We start from the raw sequence: 12,285 nt of genomic DNA on the forward strand, positions 1-12,285 counted from the left end.
TCGCTCTCTGGCTTAATCGCCACTCATGGGCAAACATCAGGGGTCGTGGGTCATATTTTACAGCCTGCAATCTTCCTTTGAATTACTTGCAAGCCCGTCGGAGTACTGACCAAATCCAACCCCAGTCTCCCTATGAATCATGAGCCATCAGATTTAAAGGACAAAATTCCAATGACAAGAGTGAGAATTGGAATGTTTCCCCATTAGTAGTTTGGCACAATAGGGGTGCGGAAAATCTCTCCCACACCACGACTCCATTGTGTTTAGGAACCTTTCACTCATCTTTATTTGAAACGATTGTGGAAACTGGCTTAATTTCAGGACTGAGAATGTTGCCCCTGTATCTACCAAAAAGGTAACTGATGTACCTTCCACATAGAGGTGGGCATGGACTTATATGCTTCATTGTGATGTTGGACATACTGTCCACACTTCGCAATCTCAGCGCTCAACGTAGAGGTGTGACATGTCTCAGTGGCCTTAAGGTTACTAGAAGAGATTAGCATAAGTTGCAAGCATAAAGGAAAGAGGCTTATCTGTGTACCTTGCGGGGTGACCACCTCTACCTCAGCCTTCCCCTATCAGTCACCCTGCTGTCCAGCCTCCAGGACCGATTGGGACTGTCTGTCTCGCCCAGTGGTCCATTGCTCTGCAACCAAATCACCCGCCAGGTCTACCTCTACCAGTGCCTCTTTCGTGACCTCTTCCTCTTCCACGACCTCCCCCTCTGCCTCTCTCTCCTTCTGCAGCACCTCCATCCAACGGCTGGGTGACCATCTGCATCATAGTAAGCTGAGCTTTATGTGCTTGCTGTTCCATCTTTAGTTTCCACTTATCCTTCTCTTGTGTAAGCAACCTTTCAGCATGTATTGCACGTTGTTCTATCACGTTCAGCTTTCCCATGTCCAAGTTAATACATGTGTCTTTACCTTTTTCACTATTTCGTCCTTCATTCCATTGATGAAGCTATTCCTCCGGTGTGCCTCAGACAGCGTAATTTCTGCCACCATTATGTCGTCGAGTGGTCTCATTCCACTATGGGCGTTATGGACTTCAGTGATGTGCGTAAGGTACTGGGACACTGACTCACCTTCCCGTTGTTTACACACTGCTATTTTGGTCATGTCCATTCGCACTTGGAATATCTCCCTACAGGCGGTTGCCAGTGCTGCAACAAAACCATTAAAGTCTCCCTTCTCTTCCACTTGCAGATTGGCTGCTCTGGCACGGACGTTTTCAGCTGGTCGGGTATACTTGATTTTGGTGATATTGGCACCTAGTTTTCATCCCAGGAGAGGTCGCATGTCATGTGACATGGGACGGCACTCAGTGCAGAACTTTGTCACTTCTTATTAGCTCCAACCTCGCGTGGGTCAGGCAACTGCCCAGAGGCATTTTCCAGATCCTTCATGGTCGATTGGCTGGTGAACCAACACTGGGCGCCCTTATGGACCAGCAACGTCAACCATTGGGGCTTGAGGAACGACCTGGTTAGATGATCGTACGCCAGTACCCGCACCGTCTGACTCATCATACGTCGGGGGGTGATCACGGACAGGCCTTGGATGCCTTTCCAACTTGGAGTGGTCGTTTTTCTTTTGGTCTTCTTGTTTCGGTCTATTGCGTGAATGGTGTGCTATCGGTGATCCAGCAGGCCCTGAGGTGGTAGCCACTGACTTGGAGCTTTCACCAGGCGGATCTCGTAGGGGGGCTGCAGGTCTTGGAGGGCAGTCATCAAGGACAGGGCCTGAAACAGACTTAAGACACCGTGCAGCATCGTTAGGTTGTTTTATGCATGTGCACTGGTGATTGTACGTGTATTTGATCTATCCTTTACTTGAGATTTCCTTTCTCTGATATCAGCCTCAGCCTTCCACATACTATAAGCACTCCAGTTCATAGGTTCTATTTTTCCCTTCATTTTCTCCTTCTCTCTGCTCCCACCTCAACCTTAATATTTCCAGCTGTCTTTTACTAAAGCTTCCTCCCTCCGGAGAACCACAGTCCTTAATCCACAATTCTGAAAGCTTTAGAAATTCTGGGCCATAATTATTGAGCATGTATTGTCTTTTTAGTTAGCCATTCCAAGTCCTGTGTTGAATCTCCCTTTGCTTGCTTTTGCCGGAGCCCATTTTTAGAGTCACTGCAAACTTGTTCAGCTCTCACTCTCTCTCTCTCTCTCACGGTACCATTATCTTTTCTTTTTTGCTTTTACCTCCGGAGGTCCCCTCTTGCATTGGGTGCGTCCGCCTCAATGCCTTGGTTTTCGTAAACTAAGAAACCATGTACCCGGTACGTCTTTGGCGAGTCCAAATCAGCCAGTGGTGGTCCCAAGTCTAAAACCAGCCTTAATCTTGCTGTCTCCGAAACACTCTTGAGACAGCAAGCCCCTTCCCTTGGAGTTTTACTCGAATGCCACGTGAGATTTCATTGAACCCTTTTCCTGCTGTATTCATTCTCTTAGAATGACTCTCTAGATTGGATTACCACGACTCTTACCTACCTTATTTGATTTGAATCTCCGGAGCTAGGGCATTCCACAGATTCCCAGTCCTCTCACGCAAAAGGTCCAATTCAGCGCTCAAGATGAAGTGAAAGATCTTCAAGGCCCTGGCGCCTGCGCCGCCTAGGAATCTTCAGAATCTCACCCAGTCGTGGGGTCCCGGGACGAGCCTCCAAGATTACTGTCGTGGAAATTAAATCGACTTGACACAATAATTAACAAGAACAAAGCAAGGGTCTTCATTAAAAACTTTGCAAGATTGACCCATTACACTAAGATAGATGCCTCCATGCAATGAGTACCGAAACATTTACACAGACGTCTGCCTTGTAGCGTTCCTTATCACACTCTCAAGGGCAGAGAATGGGAAATCTCAAGTTGTTATCCTCTCATCACTTGGTCCTAGACATAACAGTTGTTCAGCTTTTGCTGAGTTCGACTACCGCAATGTCGAGTTGAATTGTTAAAAAATTCAGAGATAAGCTAACTGCAAACATTCATCAAAGCATCGTTTACAAAGCTCAGCGCAGCATTGATTTAAACAAAGCACTCTCTTTAAACTTCACATTAAATGGATAATTAATTTCACTGAAAATGTATAATTTTCAATTACAGTCACAGTGTGTTCAGAGAGAGTTATAGGGTTTCACAATGTGCCTCAGAGAGAGTCACAGTAAGTCAGAGTGTCATAGTGTGTCTAAGAGTGTCAGAGAGTGTCAAAGTGTTTCACGTTGTGTCTTAAAGAGGATCTCAGTGTGTCTCAGAGAGTGTCACAGTGTCTCAGAGAGGGGCCGGGAATGTCACAGTGTGTCAGAGAATGTCCTAGTGTGTCTCAGACACAGTCAGAGCATGTCGAAGTGTGTCAGAGAGTGTCACAGTGTGTCTCAGAGAGTGACAGAGAAAGTCACAGTGTGTTAGAGAGTGACACATTATGCTTCAGAGAGTGTCAGAGAGTATCTCAGAGAGTGTCAGAGAGAGTCAGAGAGTGCCACAGTGTGTCTCAGAGAGTGTCTTGGTGTGTTACAGTATGTCTCAGAGTGTGTCACAGTGTGTCTCGGGGAGTGTCAGAGAGAGTCAGAGAGTTCAGTGTGTCACAGTCTGTCAGAGAGTGTCACAGTGTGTCTCAGAGAGTATCAGAGATTAACACAGTGTCTTAGGGAGGGACACAGTATGTCTCAGAGAGTGTCAGAACGTGTCACAGTGACTTAGAGAGTGTGACAGTGTGTCAGAGATTGTTACAGTGTGTCAGAGAGAGTCATAGAGTGTTACTGTGTGTCAGAGAGAGTCACAGTGTGTCTCAGAGAGAGACAAATAGTGACACTGCGTGTCACATTCTGTCAGAGATTGACACAGTGTGTAAGAGAGTGGCACAGCACGTCTCAGAGAGTAACAGAGAGAGTCAGAGAGTGTCACAGTGTGTAAGAGAGTAGCACAGTGTCTCAGAGAGTGACACAGTGGGTCTCAGAGAGTATCAAAGAGAGTCAAAGAGTGTCACAGTGTGTCAGAGAATGTCACAGTATGTTTCGCACAGTGTCAGAGAGAATCAGAGAGTGCCACAGTGTGTATCAGAGAGTGCCAGAGAATGGCAGAGAGAGGCAGGGAGAGTCACAGTGTGTCTCATAGAGAGTCAGAAAGTGTCACAGTGTGTCTCAGTGTCTCAAGTCGGTCAGAGAGTGTCAGAGAGAATCAGAGAGTGCCGCAGTGTGTTTCCGTCTGTCAGAGAGTGTCACAGTTTGTTTCAGAGAGTGTCAGAGAGAGTCATAGTGTCACAGTGTGTCTCTGAGAGTGTCAGAGAGAGTCAGAGAGTGTCACAGTGTTTCACAGCCTGTCAGAGAGTGTCACAGTGTGTTTCAGAGATTGACAGAGAGAGTCAGAGACTATCACAGTCTGTTTCAGAGACTGCAGAGAATGTCAGAATGTGTCACAGTGTCTCTCTGAGAGTGTCAGAGAGAGTCAGAGATTGTCACAGTCTGTCAAGGAGAATCAGAGAGTGACACTGTGTGTCTATGCGATAGTCAGAAAGTATCACTCTTTGTCTCAGAGAGAGTATGAGAGTGTCACAGTATGTCTCAGAGAGTGTCAGAGAGAGTCAGAGAGTATCACAGTCTGTCAGAGAGTCACAGTGTGTCAGAGGGTCGCAGTGTGTCTCAGAGTGTCAGAGAGTGTCAAACTGTTTCACAGAGTGTCTCAGAGAGTGTCACAGTGTGTCTCAGAGAGTGTCACAGTGACTCAGCGAGAGACAGAAAGTGTCGCAGAGTGTCTCACAGAATGTCCGAGAGAGTCGGAGAGTGCCTCAGTGTGTTTCAGAGAGTGTCAGAGCGAGTCACAGTTTGTCTCAGAGAGTGTCACAGTGTGTCTCAGGGAGTGTCAGAGAGAGTCATGGAGTGTAAAAGTGTGTCTCAGAGAGTGTCAGAGAGAGTCAGAGAGTTCAGTGTGTCACAGTCTGTCAGAGACTGTCACAGTGTGTCTCAGAGAGTGTCAGAGATTATCACAGTGTCTTAGAGAGGGACACATATGTCTCAGAGAGTGTCAAAAAGTGTCACAGTGTCTTAGAGAGTGTGACAGTGTGTCAGAGATTGTCACAGTGTGTCACAGAGAGTCAGAGAGTGTCGCTGTGTGTCAGAGAGAGTCAGAGAGTGTTACAGTGTATCAGGAAGAGTCACAGTGTGTCTCAGAGAGAGTCAGAGAGTGTCACAGAGTGTTTTAGAAAGAGACAAATAGTGACACTGTATGTCACATTCTGTCAGAGATTGTCACAGTGTGTAAGAGAGTGGCACAGTATGTCTCAGAGAGTAACAGAGAGAGTCAGAGAGTGTCACAGTGTGTAAGAGAGTGGCACAGTGCCTCAGAGAGAGTCAGAGAGTGGCACAGATCGTCTCAGAGAGTGTCAAAGAGAGTCAGAGAGCGTCACAGTGTGTCACAGTCTGTCTGAGAGTGTCACAATATGTTTCGGATAGTGTCAGAGAGAATCAGAGAGTGCCACAGTGTGTATCAGAGAGTGTCAGAGAATGTCAGAGAGTGTCATCGAGTGTCCCTATCGGTCAGAGAGTGCCACAGTGTGTCTCAGTGTCACAGGGCGGTCAGAGAGTGTCAGATTAAGTCAGAGAGTGCCACAGTGTGTTTCAGTCTGCCAGAGAGTGTCACAGTGTGTTTCGGAGAGTGTCAGAGAGAGTCATAGTGTCACAGTGTGTCTCTGAGAGTATCAAAAAGAGTCAGAGAGTGTCACAGCTTTCACAGCCTGTCAGAGAGTGCCAGTGTGTTTCAGAGATTTACAGAGAGAGTCAGAGGCTGTCTCAGTCTGTTTCAGAGGCTGCAGACAGTGTCAGAGTGTGTCACAGTGTGTATATGAGAGTGTCAGAGAGAGTCAGAGAGTATCACAGAGTGTCACAGTCTGTCAAAGAGAGTCAGAGAGTTGCACTGTGTGTCTCTGCGATAGTCCGAAAGCATCACTGTTTGTCTCAGAGAGAGTCAGATAGTGTCACGTTATGTCTCAGAGAGTGTCAGAGAGAGTCAGATAGTGTCACAGTGTATCACAGTCTGTCAGCGTGACAATGTGTCAGAGTGTCGCACTGTGTCTCAGAGTGTCAGAGAGTGTCAAAAGGTTTAACAGAGTGTCTCAGAGAGTGTCACAGTGTGTCTCAGAGAGTGTCACAGTGACTCAGCGAGAGACAGAGAGTGTCACAGTGTGTCTCACAGAGAGTCAGAGAGTGTCGCAGCGTGTCTCAGAGAGTCTAAGAGTATCACTGAATGTCTCAGAGAGTGTCAGAGAGTCAGAGAGTGTCACAGTGTGTTTCAGAGATTGTCTGAGAGTATTATAGTCTGTGAATGCAACAGTGTTTCCCAGAGAGTGTCAGAGAGATTCAGAAAGTATCACAGTGTGTATCAGAGAGAGTCAGACTGTCAATGTATGTCTCAGAGAGTGTCAGAGGGTATCACAGTGTGTTCAGAGAGAGTTCGAGAGTGTCACAGTGTGTCACATTCTGTCAAAGAGTGACTCAGCGCGCCTCAGAGAGTGTCACAGTGTCTTAGTGAGTCTCACAATGTGTCAGAGAGTGTCAGAGTCTGTTTCAGATAGTGTCAGAGAGTGTCAGAGAGAGTCAGAGATTGTCACAGTGTGTCTTTGATAGTGAATGAGAGCGTCAGAGAGAGTCAGAGAGTGTAACAGTGTGTCTCAGAGTGAGTCGGAGAGAGTCACAGTGTGTCTCAGAGTGAGTCAGAGAGAGTCACAGTGTGTCTCAGAGAGTGTAAGTGAGTATCAGAGAGTCTCAGAGAGAGAGAGAGAGTGTCATAGTGTGTCTCAGAGAGAGTCATAGAGAGTCATAGTGTTTTCCAGAGTACCACAGTATGTCTCAGAGAGTGACAGAGAGTGTCACGTGGCTCTAAGTAAGTGTCAGAGAGAGTCAAAAGTGTCACAGTCTGTCAGAGAGTATCACAGCGTGTTTCATAGAGATTCGCAGAGAGTCATAGTCTGTCTCAGAGAGTGTCAAAGAGGGTCAGAGTGTGTCACAGTGTGTCTCAGAGAGTGTCACAGTGTCACTGATAATGCCAGAGAGAGTCACAGTTTGTCAGTGTCGGTCAAAGAGAGTCAAAGTGCGTCTCAGAGAATAGAAAGGAATGTCAGAGAGACTCAGAAAGTGTCACAGTGTGTCTCTGTGAGTGTCAGAGAGAGTCAGAGAGTGTCACAATGTGTCTCAGACAGAGTGAGATTGACAGTGTATGCCTCAGAGAGTGTCAGAGTGTATCAAAGTGTGTTCAGCGAGTCAGAGAGTATCAAAGTGTGTCACAGTCTGTCAGAGAGTGACTAAGCGTGGCTCAGAGAGTGTCAGAGAGAGTCATAGTGTGTTTTAGAGAGTGTAAGGGTGTGTCAGAGAGAGTGAGAGAGTGTCATAGTGTGTCTCCGAGAGTATCAGAGAGAGTCAGAGCGTTTCACAGTGTGTGTCAGAGTGTCAGAGTGTGTCAGAGTGTCACAGTGTGTCTCAGAGTATCAGAAATTGTCAAAGTGTTTTATGGTGTGTCTTAGAGAGGGTCTCAGTGTCTCTCAGAAAGGGTCACAGTGTATCAGAGAGAGGCCAGGAATGTCACAGTGTGTCAGAGAGTGTCGCAGTGTGTCTCAGAGAGCGTCACAGTTTCTCAGAGAGAGGCAGGGTGTGTCACAGTGTGTCGGAGAATGTAATATTCTGTCTCAGAGCCAGTCAGTGCATGTCGAAGTGTGTCAGAGATGTCACAGTGTGTCTCAGAGAGTGACAGAGAGAGTCAAAGTATGTTAGAGAAGGGCGCAATATGCTTCAGAGAGTGTCAGAGAGTGTCTCAGAGAGTGTCAGAGAGTCAGAGAGTGCAAAATGTGTTTCAGAGAATGTCAGAGCGAGTCACAGTTTGTCTCAGAGACTGTCAAAGAGGGTTAGAGTGTGTCACAGTATATCTCAGATAGAGACTCATGGAGTGTCAGAGAGAGTCAGGGAGTGTCAAAGTGTGTCTCAGAGAGTGTCCCAGTGTCTCAGAGAGAGACCAGGAATGTCACAGTGTGTCAGAGAGTGTCGCAGTATGTCTCAGAGAGTGTCACAGCGTCTTAGAGAAAGGCAGGGAGTGTCACAGTGTGTCAGAGAATGTAACAGCGTGAGAGAGAGTCAGAGAGAGTCACGGTATGTCTCAGAGAGTGTCAAAGAGTATCACAGTATGTCACAGTCTGTCAGAGAGTGTCACAGCGTGCCTCAGAGAGTGTCAGAGAGTGTCACAGTGTGTCACAGTCTGTCTGAGAGTCACAGTGTGTCAGAGTGTCACACTGTGTTTCAGAGTGTGAGAGAGTGCCAAGTGTTTCACGGTGTGTCTTAGAGAAGATCTCAGTGTGTCTCACAGAGTATCACAGTGTCTCCGAGAGCGGCCAGGAATGTCACAGTGTGTCAGAGAGTGTCACAGTATGTCTCAGAGTGTATCACAGTGTCTCAGAGAGAGGCAGGGAGTATCACTGTGTCAGAGAAGGTCACAGTGTGTCTCAGAGCCAGTCAAAGCATGTCGAAGTGTGTCAGAGAGTGTCACAGTGTGTCTCAGAGAGTGACAGAGAGAGTCACAGTGTGTTAGAGAGTGGCACAATATGCTTCAGAGAGTGTCAGAGAGTGTCTCACAGAGTGTCAGAGAGAGTCAGAGAGTGCCACAGTGTGTTTCAGAGATTGTCAGAGAGTGTCGCAGTGTGTTACAGTCTGTGAATGTAACAGTATTTCTCAGAGAGTGTCAGAGAGAGTCAGAAAGTGTCACAGTGTGTCTCAGAGAGAGTCAGATTAGCAGTGTATGTCTCAGAGAGTGTCAGAGGATATGACAGTGTGTTCAGAGAGAGTCAGAGAGTGTCACAGTGTGTCACAGTCTGTAAGAGAGTGAGTCAGCGTGCCTCAGAGAGTGTCACAGTGTCTTAGTGAGTCTCACAGTGTGTCAGAGAGTGTCACAGTGTCACAGAGAATGTCAGAGAGAGTCACAGTTTGTCAGTGTCGGTCAGAGAGAGCCAAAGTGCGTCTCACAGAGTGCAAAAGAGTGTCAGAGAGAGTCTGAGAGTGTCACAGGGTGTCTCAGACAGTGTCAGATTGACATTGTATGTCTCAGAGATTGTCAGAGAGTATCAAAGTGTGTTCAGACAGAGTCAGGGAATGTCACAGTGTGTCACAGTCTGTCAGAGAGTGACTCAGCGTGACTCAGAGAGTGTCGGACAGTGTCACAGTGTCTTAGTGAGTCTCACAATGCGTCAGAGAGTGTGACAGTCTGTTTCAGGTAGTGTCAGAGAGTGTCAGAGAGAGTCAGATATTGTCACAGTGTGTCTCAGAGTGAGTTAGAGAGAGTCACAGTGTGTCTCAGAGAGTGTAAGTGACTGTCAGAGAGATTCATAGTGTGTCTTAGAGAGTGTAAGGGAGTGTCAGAGAGTCTCAGAAAGAGCGATAGAGTGTCATAGTGTGTCTCAGACAGAGCCAGAGAGTGTCACTGAATGTTTCAGAGAATGTCAGAGAGTCAGAGAGAGTCACAGTCTGGCTTAGATAATGTCAGAGTGGCAGAGAATGGCAGAGAGAGTCAGAGAGAGTCAGTGTGTCTCAGAGAGTGTCAGAGAGTGTCATAGCCTGTCAGAGTGTCACAGTGTGTATAAGAGAGTGTCAGAGAGAGTCAGAGAATATCACATGTGTTTCTGAGAAAGTCGGAGAGTGTCACAGTGTGTTCAGAGAGGGTCACAGTGTGTCTACGAAAGTGTCAGAGAGTATCAAAGTGTGTCTCCGAGACAGTCAGAGAATGTCACAGCGTGTCTCCGAGAGGGTCACAGTGCATCAGAGTGCAGCAATGTGTCTCAGAGAGAGTCATAGAGTGTCATAGTGTTTTAGAGAGTGACACAGTATGTCGCAGAGGGTGTTAGAGAGTGTCAAAAGTGTCTCAGTCAGAGACTTAGTCAGAGAGTGTCACTGAATGTCTCAGAGAGTGTTAGAGAGTCAGAGAGCATCACAATGTGTCCCAGAGAGTCAGAGATTATCACTGAATGTCTCGGAGAGTGTCAGAGACTCAGAGAGCATCACAGTTTGCCCCAGAGAGTCAGAGAGTATCACTGAATGTCTCGGAGAGTGTCAGAGAGTCACAGTCTGGCTCAGAGAGTGGCAGAGAATGGAGAGTAGAGAGAATCAGTGTGTCTCAGTGAGTGTCACAGTGTGTCTCCGGGAGAGTCATAGATTAGATTAGATTATATTATAGTGTGGAAACAGGCCCTTCGGCCCAACAAGTCCACACCGAACCGCCACCCACCCATACCCCTACATTTACCCCTTACCTAACACTACCTAACATGGCCAATTCACCTTACCTGCACATCTTTGGACTGTGGGAGGAAACCGGAGCACCCGGAGGAAACCCATACAGACACGAGGAGAACGTGCAAACTCCACACAGTCAGTCACCTGAGGCGGGAACTGAACGCGGGTCTCTGGCGCTGTGAGGCAGCAGTGCTAACCACTGTGCCACCGTGCCGCAAAGAGTGTCACAGTTTGTTTCATAGAGTCACTGTCTGTCTCAGAGAGTGTCAAAGAATGTCAGAGTGTGACACAGTGTGTCTCAGGGAGGACATAGAGTGTTATATTGTGTTATAGAGTGACACAGTATGTCTCAGCGAGAGGCAGGGAGTGTCACAGTGTGTCAGAGAATGTCACAGTGTGTCTCAGCGCCAGTCAGCGCATGTCGAAGTGTGTCAGAGTGTGTCACAGTGTGTCTCAGAGAATGATAGAGAGGTTCAAAGTGTGTTAGAGAGTGGCACGATATCCTTCAGAGAGTGTCAGAGAGTGTCTCAGAGAGTGTCAGAGAGAGTCGGAGAGTGCCACAGTGTGTTTCAGAGAGTGTCAGAGCGAGTCACAGTTTGTCTCAGAGAGTGTCACAGTGTGTCTCAGGGAGTGTCAGAGAAAATCAGGGAATGTCAAAGTGTGTCGCCGAGTGTGCCAAAGACAGTCAGAGAGTGTCACTGTGTGACACAGTCAGTCAGAGAGTGTCACAATGTGTCTCAGAGAGTGTCAGAGGTTATGATAGTGTCTTAGAGAGGGACACAGCATGTCTCATAGAGTGTCAGAGAGTGTCACAGTGTCTTAGAGAGTGTGACAGTGTGTCAGAGATTGTCTCAGTGTGTCAGAGAGAGTCAGAGAGTGTCACAGTGTGTCAGAGAGAGAGTCAGAGAGTGTTACAGTGTGTCAAATAGAGTCACAGTGTGTCTCAGAGAGAGTCACAGAGTGTTTCAGAGAGAGATAAATAGTGACACTGTATGTCACAGAGTGTAAGAGAGTGGCACAGTATGTCTCAGAGAGTGACAGAGAGAGTCAGAGAGTGTCACAGTGAGTAAGAGAGTGGCACAGTGTCTCAGGGAGAGTCATAGAGTGACGGTTGGTCTCAGAGAGTGTCAAAGAGAGTCAAAGAGTGCCACAATGTGTCACAGTCTGTCAGAGAGTGTCACAGTATGTTACGGACAGTGTCAGAGAGATTCAGAGACTGCCACAGTGTATATCAGAGAGTGACAGTGAGAGTCACAATGTGTTAGAGAGTGGCACAATATGCTTCAGAGAGTGTCAGAGCGAGTCACAGTATGTCTCAGAGAGTGTCAAAGATGGTCAGAGTGTGTCACAGTGTGCCTCAGGGAGTTTCAGGGAGTGTCACAGTGTGTTTCCGAGAGTGTCAGAGAGAGAGTCAGAGAGTGTCACTGTGTGTCACAGTCTGTCAGAGAGTGTCACAGTGTGTCTCAGAGAGTGTCAGAGATTATCATAGTGTCTTAGAGAGGGACAAAGTATGATTCAGAGAGTGTCAAAAAGTGTCACAGTGTCTTAGAGATTGTGACAGTGTGTCAGAGATTGTCACAGTGTGTCAGAGACAGTCAGACTGTGTCATGGTGTGTCAGACATAGAGTCAGAGAGTGTTACAGTGTGTCAGAGTGTGTCACAGTGTGTCTCAGGGAGTTTCAGGGAGTGTCACAGTGTGTTTCAGAGAGTGTCAGAGAGAGTCAGAGAGTGTCACTGTGTGTCACAGTCTGTCAGAGAATGTCACAGTGTGTCTCAGAGAGTGTCTGAGATTATCATAGTGTCTTAGAGAGGGACACAGTATGAGTCAAGGAGTGTCAAAAAGTGTCACAGTGTCTTAGAGATTGTGACAGTGTGTCAGAGATTGTCACAGTGTGTCAGAGACAGTCAGATTGTGTCATGGTGTGTCAGACATAGAGTCAGAGAGTGTTACAGTGTGTCAGAGTGTGTCACAGTGTGTCTAAGGGAGTTTCAGGGAGTGTCACAGTGTGTTTC

This window comes from Chiloscyllium plagiosum, unplaced genomic scaffold (genome assembly GCF_037043375.1).
Source record: "Chiloscyllium plagiosum isolate Xiang-an unplaced genomic scaffold, Cpla_swu_hap1 HiC_scaffold_44, whole genome shotgun sequence".
Lineage (NCBI taxonomy): Eukaryota > Metazoa > Chordata > Chondrichthyes > Orectolobiformes > Hemiscylliidae > Chiloscyllium > Chiloscyllium plagiosum.